Here is a 24,257-nt window from a genome sequence, read left to right on the forward strand (position 1 = left end):
GAGAGCACCCCCTCACCCCACTTAGACTCCTGGTTCTGCGTGCTTTGAAGGTGGGTACTACATTCCCAAATCAACACAGTGGGGCCTACTGGGTAATAGAAGGCAAACCAGGTCAACAGAGGAGGACTAGCCACCCCAACTAAAGTCAATGCTGAGAATTTCCATCTAGACCCTGCTCCCCCAACCACTCCCTCCCACCAGGCACACCCCCTCCTCAGAGCGCCCCCTCCACGCCCCCAAGTCCTTTCTCACAATTACTCTTTGTTCCCCACCAGGATCCCTCATCCTGGTTCAGGGAAGGCTGTAGTGCTTGCCGGTGTTAGCTCTGGTCTACACTGCAGGCTTGGGAGATTAAAGACCTTTCCCCAAATCCCCCAGCAAATCAGAGTAGTGCGAGGGTAGCCACGACTCCCAGGCAGGGAGCACAGAGCAAATCCCATCCGGGCACCAGGGAACCCTCTCTCGGGCCTCGAAAGGCCTCAGAAAGCCACGGGCCGGCCAGCCCGAGACTTCATTAAAACCGCTCGGTGGCCTGGGTTTGCTGCAAACCCATTAAACAGCCAACCTAATCCATTCATACATAAAAATAAGGGAAAGGGAAGGAGCGCAGTCCCACAGGATGTGTGTCTGGGAGAAACAGTTTCCATAAAAATCCCAAACAGAAATGAAGTTCACGGGGAGGTTTTGGCTGCAGTTGCTTTTTGGCTTCTGGAAATTCTAGCCAGGGAAAGATTCCCTTGGTGGCCCATTTGGAAGGGCTCTGACTCAGATTCGCAGAAACAACAGAGGGGAGAGGGGCTCCCTGTGTCTTTGCTGACCACCCTGCAGCTGAGGAATTGTTCTAGACACCTGGGGTACTTGTTCAAGGCGGCCAGCTGGGGTTCTGGTGGCAGTTCTGGGGGCTGGGTGAATGATGGTGCCACCACAGGGTTACCACGGACCGACCTCGGCCACCCCCAAGCCAGGCCACTGGGCTGAGTGTCCACAACAGCTGGGGCCGTGGAGACACTCCCAGAGCTTTGGAAAGAGGGAGGAAGACGGCAAGATTTAAATAACTCAGGCAGCAGAATCCCTGTTCCTTCCCATGGGAAACTAGCGCACAGGCCAAGAAACCCCACCAACAGGACCCCTCTCTAAGGACTTCACCAAGGCCAGCAGCCATGCCATGTGTACGCGTGCACAAAGACACGTCGTCTTGCAGAGGAAGAGGTTAGGAGTCATCGGATTATTTTTTTTTAATAAGCTGGTAAGCCACTATTTTTATTCTCTGTCATCTTTAAGAGAAAAAAAAAAAAACAGAAGAATGCAGCTAGTTTCTTAAATTAGAGATCTGTTGTGTAATTAGCCCATTTTATCTTCTGCGAGTTGTTGCTGTTTTCTCTCCGTGGTTTCCAGAAATGTCATTGGCTAGGCTTAAAAGTAGGGTTTTTTTTTTTTTTTTTTTACTTCCAGAGAAAAATTCTATAAATATTTTCTCCCTTTTAGCATGTTTTAAATTTGAACGACATATTGTAAAGATAGCAAGAGTTAGGAAAGTCTCTCTTGGCCGCCAATGAAATGCAGTGGGAAAACTGATTAGAGAGGGAACTTCTGTCCACGGAGAACACCACCAGGCCACTACCCATCCCCCCACCAAGGGTTCAAGAGCCAGTGTACCCCAGCCATCTCTGCTCAGCTGGTACTCAGGCTTGAGAGCTGGAGAGAGGGGAGGGCCATTCCCAGGGTGAGCTGGCAGCCTCTACTCAGGCAAATGGTGTCACTTGTTGATGGTCACAATTCCACGCTTAGTGATTCATTTCTTTGGATATGATTTTTAGGCATGGATCTTCCATAGTTAGGTATGCTTAATGGTTTTTCATTTTCAACTGCACACCTTTTTATCCAGCAAAAGTATACAGGTATACCACATGTGAGTAAAAGCCTATGTAAAGGAATATTCATAGCTGGGTTATTTGGAGCCCTAAAGGACGAGAAACAACCTGAATGAATATCCATTAATAGGAGACTGGTTAAATAAAGCCTGCACAGCCTCATAATAGAATGTTATGCTGCCATTAAAAAGAAGGGCACTAGAGCTCTAGGTATTGCTGTAGAACATTCTGTGAGATGAGTGATAAGTGAGAAAACAGGATGTATAGAACTTTATCATATGTTTATAGTATCCCATCATTTGTCTTTTTTAAAAGGATATATATATGTATCCCCTTGTATTAGATGTTGGCAGCAGGGGTGGCCTTCAGGAAGGGGAAGAGAGTTAGAGGCTGACTTACTTTTGTATATCAATATACATGATATAGATGTGTCCTATTGTGCTGCTGGCTTAAGGTGTGCTCTCCTTTGCAGTTTTTGCAAAGGCTACATTTATATACAATCGCATACGCATATCCTCCTATACCCCTGGAAGGATCCAGAACTTGGGGTGAGGGTGGCACAGGGGAACATCTCTTGATTCCAAAGAACGACCTTGAAGTCATTTCACATTGTAAAGAGGCTAGTCTCCCAGGCTGGGGAGGTCGGGGGGCTGTGGTAGGGCTGGTTCCGATCCCAGGCAGGTACACCGTGGCCTCAGAAGGTGGGAGAATGCACTTCATGCCGCTCCGTGTAGCTTCGGGTCCACACAGGGAAGCATTCACAGGAGGTTATGCTCCCAAATGTCCCACGTGCCCCTACTCTGGGCCCGCCCTACCCTGTGCCTTCTGCCACTCCTAAATGCTGGTGACCGGCCTCTTTGCCTGTCCCCGCCGCAGGAAAGAGTGCTTCTTGCAGCTGAGGACAAAATGCATTCCTCTCTGCGGCCCCAGGGCCTAGCACGGGGCCTGGCACCTTCGAGGTAGGTGTTAGAGCCAGTCAAGCTGGGGGCCCACCTCTGGGACCTTGAGCAGGTGATTCAACCCCTCGCGCACTGATAACTTCTTACCAGTTGAGACCCCTTCGGCTTCCTGAGAACACCAAGTACCCAAAGACTGAGGGCGGGTGCGCGAGGACGGGGTATGCTGGCCACCGAGGACAGAAGAGAAAACACACCAATGAATGAGAGCGGCTACGGCACCGAGCACCTGCTGTGTGGCAGGCATGGTATGCCATGCTCACATCGGAAGGACTCTGTTATTGGCCCTGGTTTACACACCAGGAAGCTAGGGATCAGGGAAGGAAAATAACTCACTTGAATTGCCATCCCGGAGCCGGGATTTGAACCCATCTGATTCCCAGACACATCACCTAACTGCCTGCCTGTCACACCCCAGAGCACCAGTCCACCAAACACCAGGGCCATCTTCAGGCCAAAACAAATCTCTGTTGTGGGCCCGTGCGGTTGCCCTGGGGAGCGCGCCTCCTCGGAGCCGTCACCTGGAAGGCCAGCAGCCTTTTTGGCATCTCCGCTCCCTCTCCCTCTCCCCCTTGGCTACTGGGAGGCTGCTGACCATTTAGAAATCACTGAGCTCTGATCGGAAATCAATGCTGGAGCATGAGGAGTGTGGGGTGGGAGGTGGAGGAAGAGAATCCAGGCTGTGTTTCCTTTCCCCCTCTAGCCTGGCTTGAGAACATTCCAGAAGTCCTGGAAGAAAACTCCTAACTCCCCGAGGTTGGATGAACTAAACTGCCGGGTATTTGGCAACTTGTCCTCAGCCAGGCCCTCCCAAAAAGGACCCATAGCCAGGCAACCCTCTGTCCCCCACTCCTGTATCACCTTGCCTCGGTTTCCCTTCATGTAGACTTGGGGTGCAGAGAGCAGCAGGATGAGGGGGAAGAAGATGCCCGGTCAGCATACACCACACACACACACACACACACATGCACGCACATGCACACACACACGCGCGCGCTCACAGTGGACCTCGCTGGGCCCACAGGAATTTTCAGGTGCTCTATTAAGGGGCCCACGCATCCAGGAGCCGGTGACCCAGCACCGGTCGGATACTCCTCCCCATGGGAGAAGGCTCAGGCTGCTAATATGACACCAGCAGAAGGAAAGTAAAGGGCATCAGAATTTTGGACAATATCTTGAATTGGGCTGGTTTTGTGTTTCCCTCAAACTCAAAATGTGCAGTTTCTGATACCTGAGCTCCTACAAGGAAAGAAAGATGTCTCTGCTTGGTGCCTGCCTTTGGAGGGAGAGATGGGACACACAGGAGTCAAGTGGTAGGGACAGGGGCAGGACAGCCATCCATAAGCAGAAGAACCATCTGCCTGTTCACTCAGCCCAACAAATGGCCAAACAAAGATGAGCTTCTGAGTGACCCCAACAGCTGAGAGCAGCCAAGGCCAAAGTCCATGGTGGGAAGACAAAACTCGGACACCCAGTAGCTTACAGGTCAACATTATGCTCTCTCTCTCTCTCTGTGTGTCTACAGTCAGCAAGAGCACTGGAAGCCAACAAGCCAGATGCAGCCAGTCTGGAAGTCAAACTTACAGAAAGAAAAACTCAGTCCTCAAGGTACACATGCAGAGTGCTTAACAGCAAAAGATCTAGAGGCCATAGTGGATCCCCGACTTTACAGATTTTAGAAGCACTCTGCTGTTGGACAGTTGTCTAGGTTCATTCTGGAGGGCTTTTCTGGGCCTGGTTGTCCTGTCCTATGTGGGGTACCATTGGGCCTGCCCCTCAGCAAACTCAACCCTTAAGCACTGAAGTATGCTAAGGTTCCTTGGTCCTGAAGATAGGTCTGAACCCCAGATCTTCCACCTACTAGCTGCGGTCTTTTGGTAAGTTATTCGCTCTCCGAGCATGACTTTCCTCTTCTGGAAAATGAAGCTAATAACTATACCGACATCAAGGTGGCATCATGAAGTTTAAAGAGCATTAAGAAAATATTCAGAATTTAGCCCAGTGCCTGGCACAGACTAGGCCCTCAAGAAACAGTACCTCCAGCACCCGGGGATCCTAGCCAGGGATAGCTCGGGGGCCTCCTTGCTTAAAGCTCAAAGCAGGGACACAACTGCCAAGGTGAATGTTATTCACCGGCTGATTTTTCCAGAAGGCTCTCTGAATCTATGCATCCTACACTCTGTCCTGAAGAGGAGCCAGACCCCCCACCCTCCCCGATCACCACCTCATCACCCTGCACCTTCCTCAATATCAGAGCACATTTTAGGTCTTGCTGACACATCTGCCCAGTGCCTTTCAGTTTGGGGGGGGGGCTCTCCCTGGGCCTCCAGCGGAGGGGGCACCCATCAGCAGGTCTCAGAGGAGCTGGGCTTCTGTGCCCAGAAGAACCGTGGCCGCGGCCACAACCCACACAGGTGATGTTCCAAAGGGGCTGCATTCCGACATATCCGGAGGGAAAACTGTGAGACAAGCGTTGCGCTTATTGGTGCCATCAATCACCAGCCATTCAAGTTCCGCTGCACCTCCGTGCCCCCGCTCCCTTCCAGCCAAACGGTCCCCAGGGCCCCCCTGCCACCACCCGCCCTACGTGACTTCCCGCACAGGGGCCAGAGCCAACTGCTCACTTGCAAGCAAGATGAGTTCGGCTAAGTTTATTTTTTCTCCTTCTTTTTCACAGATCTCAACAGCCTTTGTTCCTGGACAATGAGCAGTGTGCAGTAGCAGAAGGTGGAAGGGACCAAGGGTGGGGGAGATGCAGAGGGAGGGTAGCGGGGGGGGGGGCGCAGTAGGGGAGGGCAAGGGTGTGTGCTAAGGACCAGCGCTCAGCTGAAGGCTGACTCCCAACCAGACCCCCCTCAAAGCTGCTTTCCTTAGCAAGTACATTGTCTCCTACACTGTTCACCGCCCTTTTAAAAAACTGGTTACGGAGTTCGACTCCTAACCCAATACAGGCCCCATTCCTTCCTTTGGGAAGTCAGGGTGGGGTCTTTGGCCGCATCACCTTCTGAATCCCAAAGCCTGCCGACCTGCCGGCTGGCCATGTACAGAACAAGTGTCACCTCTGAGGGTGCCTTCCTTCCAAGGGCACTGCCACCAGGTGGTCTTCCTGATTTCCTCTGCTTCCGCAGGAAAGACCAGGCACCAAGAGACCTCTTTTGCTCAAGAGTCTTTTTGTGACCTGGGCAGCGGAGACTGGTTGTGTCCTGGAAGGAAACCCTCCAAAGGCAGAGAAAAAGCCCCAAATCAGAGCCAAAGCAAGGAAGAGAGAAAGGATGAATGAGGAGATTGTCAGGGCACAAGGTTCGTCACAGACCTGCCGTCGAAGGCCATCCGGCGTGATGCGTGCGCACACGTTACCCAGTTAAGGAGTTCTCCAAAACCTCAACAGTGGTCATCTCCAGGTGGAAGAAGGCTCTGGGTGACTTTGGTTTGCCTCTATATCTCAGCTCCCCGTGGCTAGCTCTTATGATTTAGGGGACGTTCTCTATTCTCTCCATGTTTGGTTGCCTCGTCTGTAAAATGCGGGCACAACAATACGTGTCACAGCATGTTGCAAAGACTCGGTGAGTTTATATATATCAACATCTTGGAGAGGTGTCAGGCATATGTGGTCACAGAATCAATAAATACAACAATCATAGGGGAGCCCAGATAGCGCAGTCAGTGAAGCATCCGACTCTTGATTTCGGTTCAGGTCATGACCTCAGGGTCGTGGGTTCGAGTCTCAAGTCGGGCTCTGTGCTCGGTGGGGAGTCTGCTGGAGATTCTCTCTCTATCTGCGCCTCTGTCCATTCTCTCTCTAAAATAAATAAATCTTTAAAAAATATATAACCATTGTAATTTTTTTCTTGATTTCCTTAGCCTTTTACAAAGTATATGCTTTTGAGATTTGTAAAAAAAAAAGTTTTATTCCAATCCATGAAAGTAATACGCAATTTTTAAAACTTCAAACAATTCCCGGGGAAAAGGTGAAACTCTCCTCTTAGCATCCTTTGTGACATGGCCCAGCTCTGTAGGACCCTTCCACAAAGGTCAGCCCGGCCATGCAGCTCTAAGCCGTTCTCTCTGCATTTATACAGAGACACACAGGTTGTTGGATATAAGGGAACTTGGGCTAGGCGCACGGATTTGCGGTTTCCTTTCCTTGCTTCATGTTTCTTGAAGAACATTCCATGTCGGGACTTGTTACTCTTTCGAACTGATGCGTAGTATTTGCTGGCACCGATGCTCCTCATTTACTTACCCGTCCCCTTCTGCTGGGCATTTAGCTTGTTCTCTAGTTTGTGCCCAAAAACAATGATGCCGTGAACATCCCTGGATATGTGTCCAACCGCTGGCGTCGGCTTGGACGAATGCGCATAGATAAAAGCCAAACTGTTCTCCAGAAAATGCTATCCCGGTTTAAACCCCACCAACAGCATAGGACAGCACCTGTTCCTTTCCACCTTCTCTACTTTCCTTCTCCATCAGACCGCATATAAGTGTCTTCACCTATGTTGTGGGTCATTTGTGCAGTGAACTCTCCCTACCCCGCAATCATTAAGTAACCCACCGTGAGATTTCATCCCGAGTTTTGATGCTTTTGGGAACGTTGGGATTTTTAATCTCCCTGGTATTTATCTTTGTAGAAGGGTCCGACCTTTAGGCTAGAGTTGCTTACAAATACTTTTTTAAAGAAGGAGCCATTTGAGAAGAAACGCCCTGGGGCGCCTGAGTGGCTGTCGCTTGAATGCCCGACTCTTGATTTTGGCTCAGGTTGTGATCTCAGGGTCATGAGATCGAGGCCCCAGTTGGGGGCTCTGCTCTCAGCAGGGAGCCTGCTGAAGATTCTCTCTTCCTCTGCCTCTGCCCCTCTGCCTGCTGGGGCTCTCTCTCTCATTCTAAATAAACAAATAAATAAATAAATCTTTAAAAAGAAAAAAGGAGGAAGAAGAGGAAAGTCCCTGCACACGGACACCCACGCACGCACGCAACACACCTGCTACTATGCGGGAAGGAGAAACCCACGAGACCCCCTGAAGCCCCAGCAAGCAGGCGTCAGCTAGAAAAGAGGGCTCTGACCATCTTTCCAGCCTAGACTCCCTCCTGCCGTCCTGCTGGATTTGGGAACTCGAGGACACGGTTCTCTTCGCCCTGCCCCCAGCACACTGACCGCGGACCCCACAACTAGACCCAGGCTTGGCAGGAGGACCTGTCCACAGAGCAGCATTCCAGAGCACAGACTGAGAAGGAAGGTAAACCCAGACACCAGGAATGCAGTCGGCCCCTGCAAAATAACACTGCTGGCCGCCCAGATCCCCATCATAAAAGTTTAATGTAATTACGCAGGAATGAGGAACTTCCGGTCAGAGGCAGGCTGAAGAAGGCGTTCTGAGAAGGCTGGGCCCGCGAAGGCAGGGGAGGCAGAGTTTTGTGGAGGAACAACTTGCCTTCCGTCCCCACCTAGCCCACCCAGAGCCTGGCTCCGGGCCAATTTCCAAAACAAAGGTCCGGCCCAGCCCAAAGAGAAAGGCTTGGGACAGCCTAAGCCAGCAGGCAGTGTGGCCCCCACAGGCCCAGAAGCCCTCAGTCTCCCTGGGGCAGAGGGGGAGGAAAGGGGTGTTGTGACAAGGACTCAGATGGTAAGAGGGGCGTATGCTCTGTAATAAGGGTGTGCAGGAAGGGTTAGGGAAGGAAGGAGCAGGGCAGCCTCACGCAGCCTCAGAGGTCAAGGAAAGTTCTGGAGGAGGTAGTGTGGAGTTTGCTAGTCGGGGGAGTGAGGAGGGTGTGCCTAGCAGGAGATCTGATAAATGCCAAGTGTGAGTCTGACAGAGGGCACAATGAGGCTGGGACAAGGAGTGGGGGGCAAGGCAGGCAGCTGGTGTTGGCATGCCCACCCCTAAGAGAGGGGCCAGAAGCAGCACAGAAACTGCCTCTTTCATAGCCATCCCCTTCTCGGTCCACCTTGACCACCAATGCCTCTCAAAAACCCTCCCCCACCACTGAGATAGACCACTATTGACCCATCCTCATAGCCGTTGCTAGCCTGGAGACAGCTCTTCTTTGAAACTGGCATGAGAAGTCTAAAACTCCTTGGTGGGCCTCATCCCAGATCTCTCTGGAGAGACAACCACAAGCCAAGTGGTCTCCTTGGTGCCCCCCCCACCCCGCTCCGTGGAGCTTCGCTTCCAGTGGCAGAGACGCAAACTAAACATCTCGACAAACCGAAGTGCCTATAATTAAAAGCTGCAGGAAGGATGATGCAGGCCCAGCAGCGGAAACCAGGAAAGAATATAATAGGGACCTGTTTCAAATTGGGGGCGGCAGTGACACATAAGTAAGCCTCGAGCTGGAGTGAGCCAGAGGAAGCAAAGAGAGAGCAGCGTGTGCAAGGGAGCTGAGGAGGGAAAGAGTTTGGAGCTTTTAAGGAACTTTAAAAAAAAAAAAAAAAAAAAAAAAACACACACACAGCGTGCCAGAGGCCCAGGGAACGAAGAGAGGGCCACGCAGCAGAGAGCATTTTCCGAAGCATGGAGAGATGGGGGTCTATGTCCCTTTGCCTTGGATCTGGATGGACTTCTGTCAGGTCTGCAACCAAGGGAATATGGCAGAAGTGACAGCACGTGACTTTGGAAGCTGGGTCAGAGAAGGGGAATCAGCTAGCACCTTGGGGACTGGACCAGTGGATCCCTAGGCGGCCATGTGGGAGATGGGACCACCCTGAAGTCGCCATGCTGTGACAAAGCCTGAGCCACAGGGAGGGGCCAGGGCAGGTGCCCCATCAGCCATCACATCCCGCCACGGGGTAGGATGGCGACAGGTGCGAGCATGAACCTGCAGCCAGTCCCACCCGGCAGCCCTCCAGGCTTCCTGCTGAGTCCCCAGACACTGTGGAGCAGCGGTAAAACCTCCCTACTGTGCCTTCTTCAAATTCCTAACCCGTAGACTCTGTGAGCATAATAAATGGTGGTTGTTTCATGCCTCTGAGTGTGGGATGGTTGGCTATGCAGTCATAGTAAGCGCAACAAGGCTGGAGAGGAGGTTGAAGAGGCAGAAAGAACTAGAGCAGCTGGGTTATGGGCCAGATCAAGGCTTGGGAGCTGTGCACATGCACTCGGGAGCCATTAAAGCGCCCTGGGCAGGAGAATGGATGATCGAGTTTCTCGGTTTGCGGAGTAGAGAAGGGTCTGGAAGGACAGATGTGGCAGAGCAGGTAGAATGCGTCTCAGTGGTCCAGGAGAGGGGGGGGGTAGATGAGGGGGCCATGGCCATGGGTACAAATAAATGGACTCAGGGCTCATGCTGGAGGAAGATGTCAGGGCCAGGAGCCAAGTTGGACTCGAGGCATGAAGTACCAAGGATGGCTCCTGGGTTTCTGGAAGGAGCCCCTGGAGGGCTGGAGGGGCCGTTGACTAAGGTGGGAAATCCTGAAGGAGCAGCGGGTTTGAGCCGGGGCTGGTGGGGAAAGGAATCAGGTGTTCCGCTTTGGACACAATTAGGTTCAAGATACCAGTGACCCTGACAAAAGGGATGCCAGTGGGCAGGGGGGCTGTGGACATCTGGACCTCTGAGAAGAGGTCTTGTCTCAAGTGACCAGCACACGATGGCATTTACAAAGCCATGGGAGAAAACGAGATCTTCCAGGGAGAGAGGCCAAGGGAAAAGCAGAGGGCCAGAGACAGCCAGCACTTAGAGGGCAGGCCGAGGAGGAGGCCCCAGAAAATAGACTGAGAGGGAGCCCTGGAAATTCCAGACGCCGTGATGTCCTGGAAGCCAAACCAAAACACAATTTCAAAATGGTGAGGATGGTCAACTAGGCCACACGCATCTTCCTGACATCCTGTACCCAGGACCTTTCCCTCCAAATGCACAGTATGAGTTGACTTATTAGGGACTACTCTTTGCAAAGGGCTCTTCTGGGTCCTAAATGGAGCTGCTCTAGATTTAAAGTCAACAGCAACACAAAGAATGCCGTTTTATATCAGGGTCCCGGCGGCAAGAGCCTTTCTTGGAAACCGAATGCCCACCTTCTAGAAGCTTGTGGGGTACATGAAAGAACAAGTCACATAATAGAGCCATACAGTTAAAATGGCAATTACCACCTCGAGCAGGGACTTCTTGCCACCCTCCTAACCCTCCTAGATCTGTCTTCCCCTCTTCCCCAGCAATCAAACTCTCAGATTTTTCCTACACACGACCATCTAGAACAAAGACTACATTTTCCAGCCTCCCTTGCAGGTAGGTATGGCCATGTGCCTAAGTTCTGGCCAATGGGTTGTAAGAGCAGGGAGGGCCTACAAGGACCTGGGAAGGGAAAAGCACAAAAACAGAGGGCTTATGAGCCCAGATTCTGAAATGAGACTGAGTTCAAATTTTGATTCAGTCACTTCTTAGCTGTGTGACCTTGTGCAAGTTACTTAACCTCTCTGTGTCTCCATGTCCTTATTTGTAAAATGAGGCAAATAACAGCACTTACTTCATAGGGTGATATGGTACTTGGAACAGGGGTTGCCACATGGAAAATGATGTGTAAGCGTCCACTATGATTATTATTATTACAAACCTTAAAAGAAGATGGCATGCCCTTTTCCTTGCCTTTCCTCCTTCTTACTGGCTGGAATGCAGTCATGATGGCTGGAGCTGAAGCAGGGATTGTGGTCCATGAAGTGACCCTGGGAACCAAGGCCATCCCTGGTGGACTGGGCTAGCTGGAAACCTCCTCGGGGAGACGGAAGAGAAAAGAGTGTCTCCTAAGGTCCATAGGCCAGGAGGAACAGAGCTAGCAGGACCCCAGCTGCTCAAAAAAGGAGGCAGTGTCTGCCTAAGAAGAATACTGACTTCAGCAGGCAGTGGGGAGCCACGGAAGGCTTGGTGAACAGAGGAGCAGCAAGATAAGCACAGGCCCTGGGAGCCGGGCCACGCTCAGCGAGCTGGTGAATCAGAAGAGGGAAGACCATGCACAGGGCTGCTGATCAGGGCCACCAAAGGAATCCAGAAAAGAGAGGAGAGGGCTGTGCTGGACTGAAAGTCACCAGACCTAAGTGACGCTGCTGTCTGCATGTGTGCAAATCACAACTTACTATTTCTTTTCTTTTCTTTCTTTTCTTTTTTTTTTTTTTTTTTGGCAACTTAGTATTTCTGAGCCCCACCCCATACCTAGGACTGCTCCAGTTTCCTCCAGTATCCCAAAGAGCCAGTGAGGTTTCCATTCTGAGGTTACTGGCCCAGGGGCCTGAAATCACCAGGGAACCTGATGCCCGAGGCTGCTTTGGCCTCTCAAGCAGAGTTCTGGCAGAATCCGCACATCAGCCTACCACAGTTGGGAGAGAAGGTGTGCCCCCAGAAAATGCCACCACCGGGACTGTGGACGGGGCCCAAAAGATCTGGAGCTCCTGGCTTTACAAACCGCCACCCCCCCAACACCCCCCCCCCCCCGGGCCTGAACATTCAGTACGCTCAATGGTGAGGAATCGAATAAAACAAACCAACAACAAAAAGAGGAGGGGACCATTCCCACGCCAGCTCACAGACATAATGTGGGTCAAAAGAAGCCAGACACAGAAGGGGGCACAATGCTTGCGTGTGACCGGCTCTGTCGGTGGAGCGTGCGACTGCTGATCTTGGGGTTGCAAGTTCAAGTAAAATAAAATCCTTTAAAATTAAAAAAAAGAAGAAGAAGAAGAAAAGGGGGACAACGCATTCCATCTTGCGGTTAAAAAGCAGGCAATCCATCTCCGGTGAGAGAGGTCAGGCTAGTGGTCGTCTCTGAAGGAGTTGGGGGGTGGGGATGGGGAGGTTCTAACTGGGAGGGGCATTACAGGACCTTCTGGAGCGATGGGGAAGTTCTGTATCTTGACCTGGAATGATAGAGGCATGTGGACATAACGTAAAACTCCATCAAGGTGCCGGCTTATCTGGTTGGATGCTCTTCCTTCTATCCATCGCATACTTCAAGGAAAAAGACAAAATACAAAAAGGCAAGAGACTCCCCTGAGGGGAAGGGTGAGTCGGTAGCCCAAGTGATCCAAGCCCCATGCAGAAGCTGCAGCCACCCAGCCGAGCTCTGCCAGGCCCCTCCGTCTATTAGCGTGGCTCTCCTCGGCTGCAATGTAATTAGGGGAAAACAATGTCTGCGGCCCAGATGCCACTGCGGAAGTGACCAGGAGGAAGAGCGGGGGAGGGGGCCGGCCCGCGGGAGCAGCAACAGCAGACGCCAGGCAGAGCCCGAGGAGCCTCGCCAGCCAAACCTCCCCAGGCCAGGCCAGCAGCTCAGGGAAACTCTGTCCCCGGGAGCAGAGGAGCCCCAGACTTGCAAGGGAGGGCGAGCTGGGAACCCTGCTGTCGTCCGCTCTCCTGCCACTCCGCTGAGGCGGCGACACAGGACAAGACGTGTTTAAACATAAATAAACGGGAGCAGCAAAAGGAAAGAGAGAGAACAAAGGCGAGGGAGGTGGGGGAGGAAGGCAAACAAGACGGCTGGAAAGCAAGCCAGTCTCTTGCTGTCATCTGGAGGGCTCCAGGACTGTCTGTCCAGACACACCTCCAGGCTGTGGATGCAAGGGAGAAGGCGGCCACCCCACAAAGTGCCAGACTGAGGCAACCCCCAGTTGCCCAAATGCTCCAACCCCCATCTGTCCCCTCAACTGTTATTTCAAGACGGCTCCTGCCAGTCACAGGGGTCCCGGACGCCAGCCATTTCCGCCCTGCTGTCCTGCCCCACCCCGCCCCGTGGAGCCTTGGGGCAGTCCTCACGTGTCCGATATAGGGACTATTTCACCCACAAAACTGCTAAGCCTGGGAACTTTGTGGTTTTTGGCTTGCCAATGATGAGAAGTACCTCCAGATCTGGCAGCTCCAGAAAAAATCAAAATTTCATATATCGATGGGCTAGTTTTAGATTTTCCCCCCAGAGCAGACCCAGAGACAGGGGTTTGGGTCACAGGTAGTTTATCTGGGGGGTGATCCCAGGAATCACCTGGGAGGGGAGGAGCCGGTGAATCATGCTTTGTTTTACTGAGTGGGTTTCCTGCTGCAGGCTACTGGGGAGTGATCCTGCTGGGGACCCTCTCAGGGAGACTGTATAGAAGGAGCCTCCAGATTGTCTTCTCAAGGGGCAAGGGAGCCAGGAATATGTATCCATCCACCTCCATCCCTCATTGGAAGAGGGTCACCCCTGAGTTATTAATTCCCGCCCTTTTAGAACAACCTCCCCTCCCACCCACCACCCACCCATGCACACGTGTGCACACACAAGCACACACACACATGCACACACACAGTCCATGCATGGTCCTAAAGCCAGAGAAGACCTCAAGCAGAAAGATACAGGAAGCCACTGGCCTGTAAGGAAACAGTCTGTCATGACCTCCAGCATGGGCCAGCAGGTCATCATCAGCACCTGCTACATTTGGTCACCATATAGAGGAGCTATGCTCTGCCGCTCTGAGATGCCAAAAGCAACCCCCAAGTTTGCCCACTGCACTGCAAACAACACAAACCCACGTCAAAATAGATGAAACAAACAAACAATTGGGAATTTACTGACATAACGGGTGAGTCCAGAGAGAGGGGTGGCTTCAGGCATAGCTGGATCCAGGGGCTCAAGGGACTCCACAGCTCTGCCTCCCTTCATGGTTTGCCTTGACCTGACTCCATAGACAGGCAGGCCCACTAATCCCATAGAACGAGAGCCACGGCCTCCTGGCTTAACAAGCCTGGCAGAAAGAAAGAACAGCCCTCCCCAGTGGCTCTGGCAGAGATGCCCTGGGGGAGATTTTGATTGGCCTGGCTCGAATCACATGCACATTTCTTACCAAATCACCACAGTCAGGGGAATAAGCCATTCTGATAGGCCAGGCCAAGGACCCATGTTCCATGCCTAATGCCACAAGAGAGTGGGCCACTATGATTGACAGCCCCTTGTGCTACAAGGAATGGGACATGGGCCATTTCACAAGAAAAAAGGCCCCCACAGAAGAGTGACTTGCCAAAGGCTATGCAATTCATCAGATGCAAGGCCAGGACCTTGACCTAGTTGCTTTCTTCCCAAGCAAAGGCAGCCTGTTATCAATGAAGAGACATGGAGTGGGTGTCCCAACAAACAAGCTTCTTGTGTCATCTTGACCAAAGGTCTTAGCCTCTCTGAGCCTCTGTGTTCTCACCTATAAAATGGGACAAATAATCCTTGCACGCAGGATGGTCGAGATGACCCGACGGCATCTGGAAAATACTCAGCATGGATGCCCGCTGTATTACTTGTCCTATTCCAAAGCCACACGTCTTTGTTTTCCAGCTTCTGACATTCTTAAAAGCCAGGAGGAAAAAAGAAAGGCATCGATGAAGTCTTGGCAGCTTTCAAAAGACATTCTGAAGGACAAGGAGTGGTGTCTGTATCTACTGCTACGTAAAAAACGACCTCGAAACGCAGTGGCTGAAAACCACACACATCTATTATCTCAGAGTTTCTGTGCGCAGGAGGCTTCGGTCCTCACCACGTGGCAGCTGGCTTCCCCCTCGAGGGGAAGGGTGTCAAAGAACGTGTGGACTTCGCTTTCAAAGCACCACAGCGTCCAATCCAGGGTGGAGTTTCCACCAGCTGTTTCCTCTCCTTCCCTAAGGCCTGCCCGGCTGGGATCCCGACCCCTCCCCCCCAACCCCCCAACCCCCGCATGGGTCCCGTTCTCCATGAAAGCAAGTTGCAGAAGCAGACGTGGCTTGTTTCAGAAGTGACCACATAGGTCATGCGAAAGAATAAAGAGACAGGCGCTGCATAGTGTTTGCACTGCTGCCCTTGGGTGTCTAATGAGCGAGGGCCTGTTGGGACTGCATTTTGCACCAAAAGTCAGGAGTTCCTCTCAGCTTTTAGTGCCCATTGTTGTGCTCTCACAGGACAAAGGCCACTGCACTGCCTGGTGGCTACAGTGGCCCCTGCCAGCGGCTGGGCTCGGAGGGAGAAGCAGACTCTCCGCTGAGCAGGGAGCCTGACACGGAGCTTGGGACTCGATCTCAGGACCCTGAGATCATGACGTGAGCAGAAGGCAGGTGCTTCACCCACTGAACCACCCTGCGCTTGTTTTCATATAAATGCAACATTAACCGCAACTTCAAATCAAATACAATTGATCCTCCAGGAAGCCGGGCCACCCTGACCCCTCTGGTCCCAAGTGTCCTGTCCCCCCTGAGAGACGGCAGCGTGTACAGACCTCCAAATGAAATCACAGATGAAAGCCCCCAACCAGTAGCTGCTCCTCCTGCTCCCACGACCTGAGCCCCACCCAATTCCTGGGGGGGAGGTACCCCCCCCAACTCTGCTCTACACTGAGGCAGGAAGGGGGAGAAAAGGGTGGGGATGGGGACTTCTCCCACCTTACTGCGGCACTCACATTCCCCTCCCTCAGCTCCCTCCCCGCCACCCCTGCCCCACATCAGCCCAGAACAGAACTCTGTACATTCTGGAACCGATCGCAGCCAGCTGCCACCGACGCCTGAGAGGAAGGGGTTAAAAACATCTTTCATCTCTCAGCAGCGCCTTTATATAGCCTACGTGTGACTCTGAATGGTTATGGCTTTATATAGAGCGCGCTCTGTGCGGAGGGAGAAACCGCCATAGTTAAGGGAACAAAGACGGTTCTAGTCTAACGACCTGCTTTTATTTGTAGGGACCGCATCTCCAAGGGCGGCCTTCAGGTGACATCTGCCACGACGAGTGGGCGGCTGGAGAATTACACCAATAAACACCGGAGATGCAAATGTAAGAGGGATAAGAACGGACGCAAATAAACCCAAGCCACTCCTGTTTATTGTTTCTGGGAGGAAAAAAAAAAGAGAGAGAGAGAGAGAAGAAATCACACGTTTCCTTTTGGATGTTTTCACACATAGCCGAACCTTCAAATGTCAACTTTTGCAGAGTGTTTGACCTAAAAATAGTATAATTTCTGTGTCATTTGAAAAGCTGTTTAAAATGACAGACTTGAGCCTGATTTTTCAAACATACGTCTTGGAGGAGAGACTGAAGTTGCATGATTTAGGGCACCATCTCTGAGAGAAGCCGCTAGGCCTTCATTTTGCTAAAATGTACCTGTTCCTGTGGTTTCTCATTGGTAAAATTCTGCTTGGGGGTGAGTGGCGCAGGGTTTCCTCTTCGTGCCTTGGTGATTAAGAGAAAGGTGGGGTGGGGGAGGCATGGCAGCTTAGGAGAGGCAGAGGGAGTAGCAGTCATGTCCTGGAGGGTTCCCCACACTTTCGCCTGGTAGATTAGCGCCAGCGCCAGCTTCCTCCACTCGCTCTGGGGAATGGAAGGCCACAGACCTGCCTTTATACTGGCGAGTTCTCCAAATGAGCAAAGCCAGGAGTTCCAACCCAACCCACCTTGCCGGGCCAGAGGATGTCACAAGCACCCTGGCAGGCAGGCTGCCAGAAGCTCGTGGTTTGTTTAGACAGCGCAGGTCATTCCTGTCCACACCCCAAGCTGACGCAGCTTTATAAACACAGAGCACAGAATGCAGTCTGTAAAGTAACCCGGGTCAGAGATACACACTGCCGATGGGGCAGGGCACAGCGCCGTGGACAGGTTCCGGAGTGAGGGGTCCAACCAGTTCTGCTCAGAGACAGGCACACTTCGCCACCGCTGGAAGGACCCCCGGCTTGACACAAAATATGCCAAGCACCGGTGTCCCTCCCCAGGACGGTGGTAAGCCAGGAGAGGCAGTCACCGTACTTGAAAACCACTCCAAATGTGATCCTTAATCCCAATGTATCAAGGCAGGGGCAGGCTGGACTCCTGTTGGCAGCCCCACAATCCTTGGGAGCCCCAAACAGGGAGGCAGGAGCCCCAGGTTAAAACCTTACACTGCTGGTAACTGGCTGTGTGACTTCGAGCAAGTCACTTAACCTTTCTGGACCTCCAACATCTCAATACGAGAATTAAGCTGGCTTCCAAAAGTCTGATCGTTCTGCTGGCTGCTCGATTCACATTCATGAAATGTATGAATGAACAACAGAATTCGTGTATAACTGGCCCACAACGGGGACCCCAAACCTGAGCCACCTCTGCCCTGGGTTCAGCCTCACATCTGCATCCCTTCCCATCGTCTACAACTTCCTGAGAGCCTCTCATTGTGGAAAAGGTAAGCGCTTGAAAAATGCTTCCTACGAATGTGAATTCACAGACACATTTTCAACGCTCCAGCGCCCAAGCCTCCCCCTCCCCCCACAACCCCTCCCCACCCCACCCCCCACCTGGAGCATTTACCCAAGGCCATGCTCTCTGGGGTTTCTCCAGCCCACTTGGGCAATCCAGCCTCTGCTTCCCGAGCTAGAGCCCCAGGGAGCCGCAGGAAGCCCCAGGGAGCCCCAGCCCACGAGCTGCTCCACCAACCACGCTAGAGAAACAAACCTGCCGCCCTCTCTCTCCTTGCACTTCACCAGTGGGTTCGTTTCAAAGCCTGTGGGTGGATTTCAATGAGAACAACATGAAAACATGGGCGGATTCTTTTCTCTCTAAAAGAAAAAACCTGGAACAATAAGCTGAAGTAATAACAAGGCAGAATGTGGACATCTGCTCCCCGCCCTGCACGACTCCCCAGCTCACTCCTCTCCAACCTTGTCACCCCACCCCCCACCAGGCACAGATTGCCAAAAAGTCCAAATTAATTCACCTGTGTTGACTAGGCATCATTACCTGCTGATGTGGGGCTTGCTACTTACTTGTTCATTTATTAAACTAGAATGTGGTATGCCCTCCCTAGGTGCAGGGTGCTGCATGTTGGGGGGCTGTGTGAGGCTTCATTTTGAACATGGCTTTAAGGAAGACTGCAGTCTAATGGAGGCGCTTAGACAAGCCCATTAATAACTATGATACAGGGAGAAACGAGGCAAGGCATAAGTGTTGGAAGTGCTGGAGAAGCAAAAAAGAACATTGGTTTGTGGGGGGGAGGCTGGAAGTGATGGGCAGGAAGGCTCCATGGAGGAGGTGGCACCTCACCTGGGCATTAAAGTCTGGGTGAGATTGCACAAGCATGGCTGGAAGGGCAAGTCTCTGGACAGAGTGAGGAAGGGGACAGAGGTGGCAGATGCTAGTGACAGGGGTCCCCTTATCATCCACATTCAGTATGAGCCTGTGGGGACCACAGCAGAAAAAGCCAGAAAAGTGGACAGCAGAGGACCCAAAGCATGTAGAAAGACTCTGGAGTTTGGAGTCTATTTAGTAGGGAGAGGGAACTACAGAAGGCTTCTTTGCCAGGGAGTGTAGATAGTCACTTGTCTCTCTTCCTCTCAGATCCATTCCCTGCCCTTCTCCTGTTCTGCTTGGCATGGCAGGGAACTACATTTCCCAGGTTGCCTTGCACCTGTCCTCTAGCTCCTTTCAGCCAATGAGAGAGATCGGGGGGCAGGAAGAGGGAGAAGCCAGGGTATTTCTCCCCACTCTATGCCAGCATCAGTTGCTTCTCCAGCATCTTCTCTGTGGTTCCAGCTCCTATTAGCTTCTAGGTTCCTGCCACACTCCCTCTCCTGTTGTCCCTCTAGCCCTGGGGAGGCCAGCAGCTACCTGATGTTACTAATCTCTGGGTTGCTAATCTCTGTGCTACCTCACTATACCCTGTTCAGCTTTCCAGCTCCTCCACTTGTCTGTGAAGCCAGTTACCTGGATTAAATTCCTATGTTTAAATACCTAGAGTGGTTCTGTTTTCTTGGTTAGACCCTCACTAATACTGGGTAATTGGAACTGATTTGGCTTCAGAAGACACGTTGGCTGCAGAGGACCCCATTCAACAGGTTTTCCGATCATCTCCCAGGAGAAGGATGAGGAAGGCCTGAAGAAGAGTGGTGGCAGGAGAAAAGACAAGGGAAAAGATGTTCAGAGAACCCCAGAAGAGGTGCCGCAGCTGGACCTCCCAGAGGAATGTGGTGGGGGGGGGTCCGAAGGTGACGCTGATCCTCTGCTTGGGCACCCGGGGAAATGGCCAGGGGACCCACAGAGATGGGAGGGTCGGGGGAGAAGCTGAACTGGAGAGGAGCTGATGAGCTGGACTTTCCTTTATTCTTTTTCTCCCTTTTTTATTGCTTTTTTTCTTTAACTAATCCATGCACTTGGCTGTTGGGCTTTTCCTCATTGATTTTGGATTGAGGAGATTGATGGAGTAGACCTCTAAGGGAGAGAGCCCCCGGAGACAGAAGCAGGAGGCAGAGCACACCTTGGGACCAGGAGAAGGGCTGAGCCCGAGTTGGGGGCACACAGGGAAGCAGGGAGGGGACACTCAGGAGCATGGAGAGGCCCACGGAAAGTGGAGGGCCTGAGTGCTGAGCAGGGGGCCAGAGGGTTGGGATGGGGAGAGCAGCAGGACGGGGCACACAGGCCAACGGGGCCTGCAGGAAGCAGGGTCAGATGCACACTGTAGGTCACGACGTGGGGGCAGTGAGCACAGAAGGGTGGGTGACAACAATCCAGCAGAGAGAGGAGAGGGAAGGCTGGGGAAGGCTTGCTGGTGGCTGAGGCAGATTTGAGCCTGTGGGAAAGGACCCAGTGAAGAGCAAGGACCCAAAGGGCCAGAGTGAGAGCATCCATTCATTCCCTGAACAACTTTTGCCCACGTGGCTGACCATGCTGAGCACTGTGTTGAGCTCTGGGGACAGAGCAGTGAATGACAGCAGTGAAAAGTCCCGGCTGGCTCAGAGCTTCCATGTGAATGAGGGGAAATAGACAATACACAAAAACACTTCAGATATGATACCCTGCAGATGATGGTAGAAGCTACAGAGCAGGGCGGAGGTGGGGAGGTAAGTGCAGGAAACAGGACAGAAGGACCGGCTGTTGTCGTTTCAACAGCATGTTAGGGAAGGGATTGCTGGGAAGGAGAAGAAAGGAGGTAAGGAAACAAGCCAGGAAGATAGCTGGAGGAAGAACATGCCAGGCAGGAGGAACAGTCAGTGCAAATGTCCTGAGGTCAGAGTGTGCCTGGTGTGTTCCAGGAAGGATGAGGAGGCTAAGGTGGCTGGAGTAGGGAGAGGAGGAGGGGGTGTGGTAACAGGATATGAGGTGAGGGAGGTAGGAAGAGGGGCCAACCAGGGAGACCTGGTCAATCAGAACAAGAACTGGAACTTTTATCTCAGCAAAATGGGGAGCCACAGAAGAGCGCTGAGCTGGAATGTGATGTGGTCAGGCTGAGAGTATGGACTGAGGAAGGGAGGTGAGCGATCTGAAGACTGGGAGACTATAGTGGCAAACTGCCTTCCTGTGGGAACCACCGCCCCTGAGGGCAAGCCAGGGCATGCGTCCTGGGAGACAGATGGCTTCCCTGGGGGCAGGTAGGAAGGGGCTGGGGCCCAGGAGTATCTTAAGCCTTTGCCATGACTGGGGTCAGGGTATGCCAGTGCGCTGGGATTTGACGGCACACAACAGGTGCTTCCCACCCCACAAACGGTCCTCAAGTGCCATGCTCACAGTTCCACAGTACAAAGTATTAACGAACCTCCTGGCACCTCTCCCTTTCCCAGAGGCCTTAAGCGGGGGTCTTTACTGTTCATCCTCAGTGTCCACTTGACAGGGTGGGAACCATGAGCATCCAGCCCTCCGGACTCTTCTGCTCCCAGAACTCCCCCGCGCTGAGGTGAGGCCTGCCTTCACACCCTCCCCTAGGTCTCCAGGCTCCTTACTGACCTGTCAGAGAGGCTACCCACAGACCAGGACATCCTGATGCACTACCCACAGGTTGGCCCAGCCCCAGGCACCATCCTCTTTCCCTGTATACCATCCACCCGTGCTTGTGGTGGGCCTCACTGGAAAAAGCTCTCACCCTCCACTCCTAACATGGCCTGCCTCTGGGAAGGCCCTGACTTCTACAAACCTCTGGCCAGCAATGGAACCCACAGAGCCAGGATGTCAGCATGTTAGGGAAGAAAAGAGCTCATCTATCCTTGGCTGGCTGTGTTTCACTCTAGAGCTTCAGCCTAACCTCTTCTCCCAGTCTCTTTGGGCATCCATAAGAGTGTATATGTCTGTGTCCATGTACACAGACCTACTAGACACCTCCTTTAGAAGAGTGGCTCTTGGGGCACCTGGGTTGCTCGGTGGGTTGAAGCCTCTGCCTTCGGCTCAGGTCATGATCCCAGGGTTCTGGGATCGAGCCCTACATCGGGCTCTCTGCTCAGCAGGAAGCCTGCTTCCCCCTCTCTCTCTGCCTGCCTCTCTGTCTACTTGTGATCTCTCTCTCTGCCAAATAAATAAATAAAATCTTAAAAAAAAAAAAAAAGAAGAAGAAGAAGAGTGGCTCTTCACAGCCTGGGACAGCAGTTTCCCCTCAAAACTCTGAGAAGAACAACAGTCCCTAGTAGGTACTCAACAGCACTAATCGGGGGCCATGTTGGAATAGGCAGCCATGTTGGAACTGGTGGCCGTATTGAAAAGGGTAATTCTGAAAACAGACACTGAGATCTCCACTGTGGACCCAAAGGTCTTTGTAAAAATGGGGCTGCTGCTCTCCATCCTCACAACCCCAAACTCTCAGGCTTGGGGAGCCCAGATATATTTGGCTGGGTATGGAAGGCACCACTGTTGGCTTTAGAATCTGTTGCTAAATCCTCCAAAATAATAAAGTTTAGTCTCCCTACTCGCCTTATGAAAGCTGACACTTTTTGTACTCTACGTAAAGTTGAGCGTTAAAAATAATAGCTTTTGTGTTGGAGTACACACTTTCAATATGCATTCTCCACGCTTCAGGATAAAATATATGACCATTAAGTCACTATAATAAGTTGAAAAACACAATTACTGCTTTCACATCCTGTGTGGGTTGCTAATCATCTTGCTATTATCCTGACATTATGGTCAAAAGCTATCGCTTTTAAAGTTATTGGGACAGAATGTGCCCAACATCATGGTTTTCTGAAAGGGAAGACAGAAAGGGGGAGACTATGATTTTATTGGGGTGGCTGTAATGTCTTTTCAACCTTCTTATTATGGAGAATTCCAGACATAGGCAAAAATCGAGAGAATCCAATAAGGAACTGTCGAGAAGCAGCAGCAGCCTCACCAGCCTGCAAACCCAGGCCCACTCTCTGTCGTCTCGGGCCCCAGACACCACAGACTTCACCCGCCTGGTCCTGGGTTTTGTTAATAGCGTAGCTGCAGATTATTGTCAAGGGGTGAAACCTCTGTCCGTAGCCATCCCTCTCTACTGCAGGGAAACCAAGAGATGAACTTCAGCCCATCCAATCCCCAGGAGGCTTCAGTTTCCAGACCCGGGCCACCTGGACCTTACAGCAGCCTGGACAGAAGGTGTGTCTGCGGCATAATGAGGGCCAGAGAGGGAAACAGGGATGGAGGCCTGCATGCAAGGCCTCGCTCAAGTGCCCGCCCAGATCCGGGCTGCCCGTGGGAAAAACACTCCATCTGTAAGACATGACCTTTGGAAAAGAGCTCATCTGATCCCATCATTTAATATCAGCTTAAAATTATTCATGGGGCGTTCTTCAGCCCTCAGGAGCGAGGCCAGACATTCTTGCAAGCTCCAGCTCCGAGGGTCTGCCCCCCCCCACGACATCCCCCCCAGCCCTCATCACACGCACGTGCTGAAGGGGAGAGGCCCCGACTGGGACCCGCACTCCAGGTCCCTTGTGATCTTTTCGTCGGGAACACACAAATCCCTTCCTACCAGCTATACAACCCCTGATCGGTGAAAAGTCAGCTTGTGGGGGCACCTGGGTGGCCCAGTCGTTAAGCGTCTGCCTTTGGCTTGGGTCATGATCCCAGGGTCCTAGGATCGAGCCCCACATCAGGTTCCCTGCTCTGTGGGAAGCCTGCTTCTTCCACTCCCCCTGCTTGTGTTCCCTCTCTCACTGTGTCTCTCTGTCAAATAAACAAATAAAATCTTAAAAAAAAAAGTAAAGTCAGCTTTTGTCACCTCCTCCTGGCAGGCTTTAATGGAATCCCCAACAAAAGCCAGCCTCTGTGCTCCTAGAGCATGCTATCTTGCTTATCACGGAATCATTTCCTCTCAACAAATATGCACAGGTTTTCGACTGTGTTTTAGGTATGGTGCTAGCCACTAGTGATATGAAAGTGGAAGGAAAAAATATCAATAGGCACATCCCCTCCCTGGCATCCAGGCAGGTTTGCAACTGCTTCAACCAATAAAATTCCAAAGTAGGCAAGAGAAAGCCACAGAGTTTCTGCTTGGTTCCCACAAATGCTCATGCTGGAGCCCTGAACAGCCATGTGAGGAGTCTAACTAGCCCGAGGCCACCATGCTGTGAGAAAGCCCAAACAGCGAGAGAAGCCCCATGTCTGTGCTCTGGCCAGCTGTCCCAGATGAACCAAGGCTTTGAGTCACCCCAGCACAGGTGCCACAATCCTCCAGAAAAGTCCAGGGCCAAGTGGCCGGTCACCACCAGGCTTTATGTCTTCTCAGCGGAGACTGCAGTCACAGTGGAACAGAAGCAAGCTTTTTGTGCCCTG

The 24,257-nt window shown here is 52.2% G+C and overlaps 1 long non-coding RNA gene across 3 annotated transcripts in view; it reads right to left on the reverse strand.

Moving 5' to 3' along the window:
* Positions 1 to 24,257, reverse strand: part of LOC106006055 — a 45,214-nt gene that overhangs the window by 12,057 nt on the left and 8,900 nt on the right. Inside the window, exon 4 of one of the 3 annotated variants that reach the window (XR_001179902.2) lies at positions 6,076 to 6,339. The exons of the other annotated variants lie outside the window; for them this stretch is intronic. This is a non-coding gene — a long non-coding RNA (uncharacterized LOC106006055). Of the gene's footprint in view, positions 1 to 6,075; positions 6,340 to 24,257 lie in introns of those variants that run through there. 3 annotated transcript variants of the gene reach the window in all.

The sequence above is a fragment of the Mustela putorius genome, unplaced genomic scaffold, assembly GCF_011764305.1.
Source record: "Mustela putorius furo isolate JIRA1106 unplaced genomic scaffold, ASM1176430v1.1 tig00003836_pilon_pilon_pilon, whole genome shotgun sequence".
Taxonomy (NCBI): domain Eukaryota; kingdom Metazoa; phylum Chordata; class Mammalia; order Carnivora; family Mustelidae; genus Mustela; species Mustela putorius.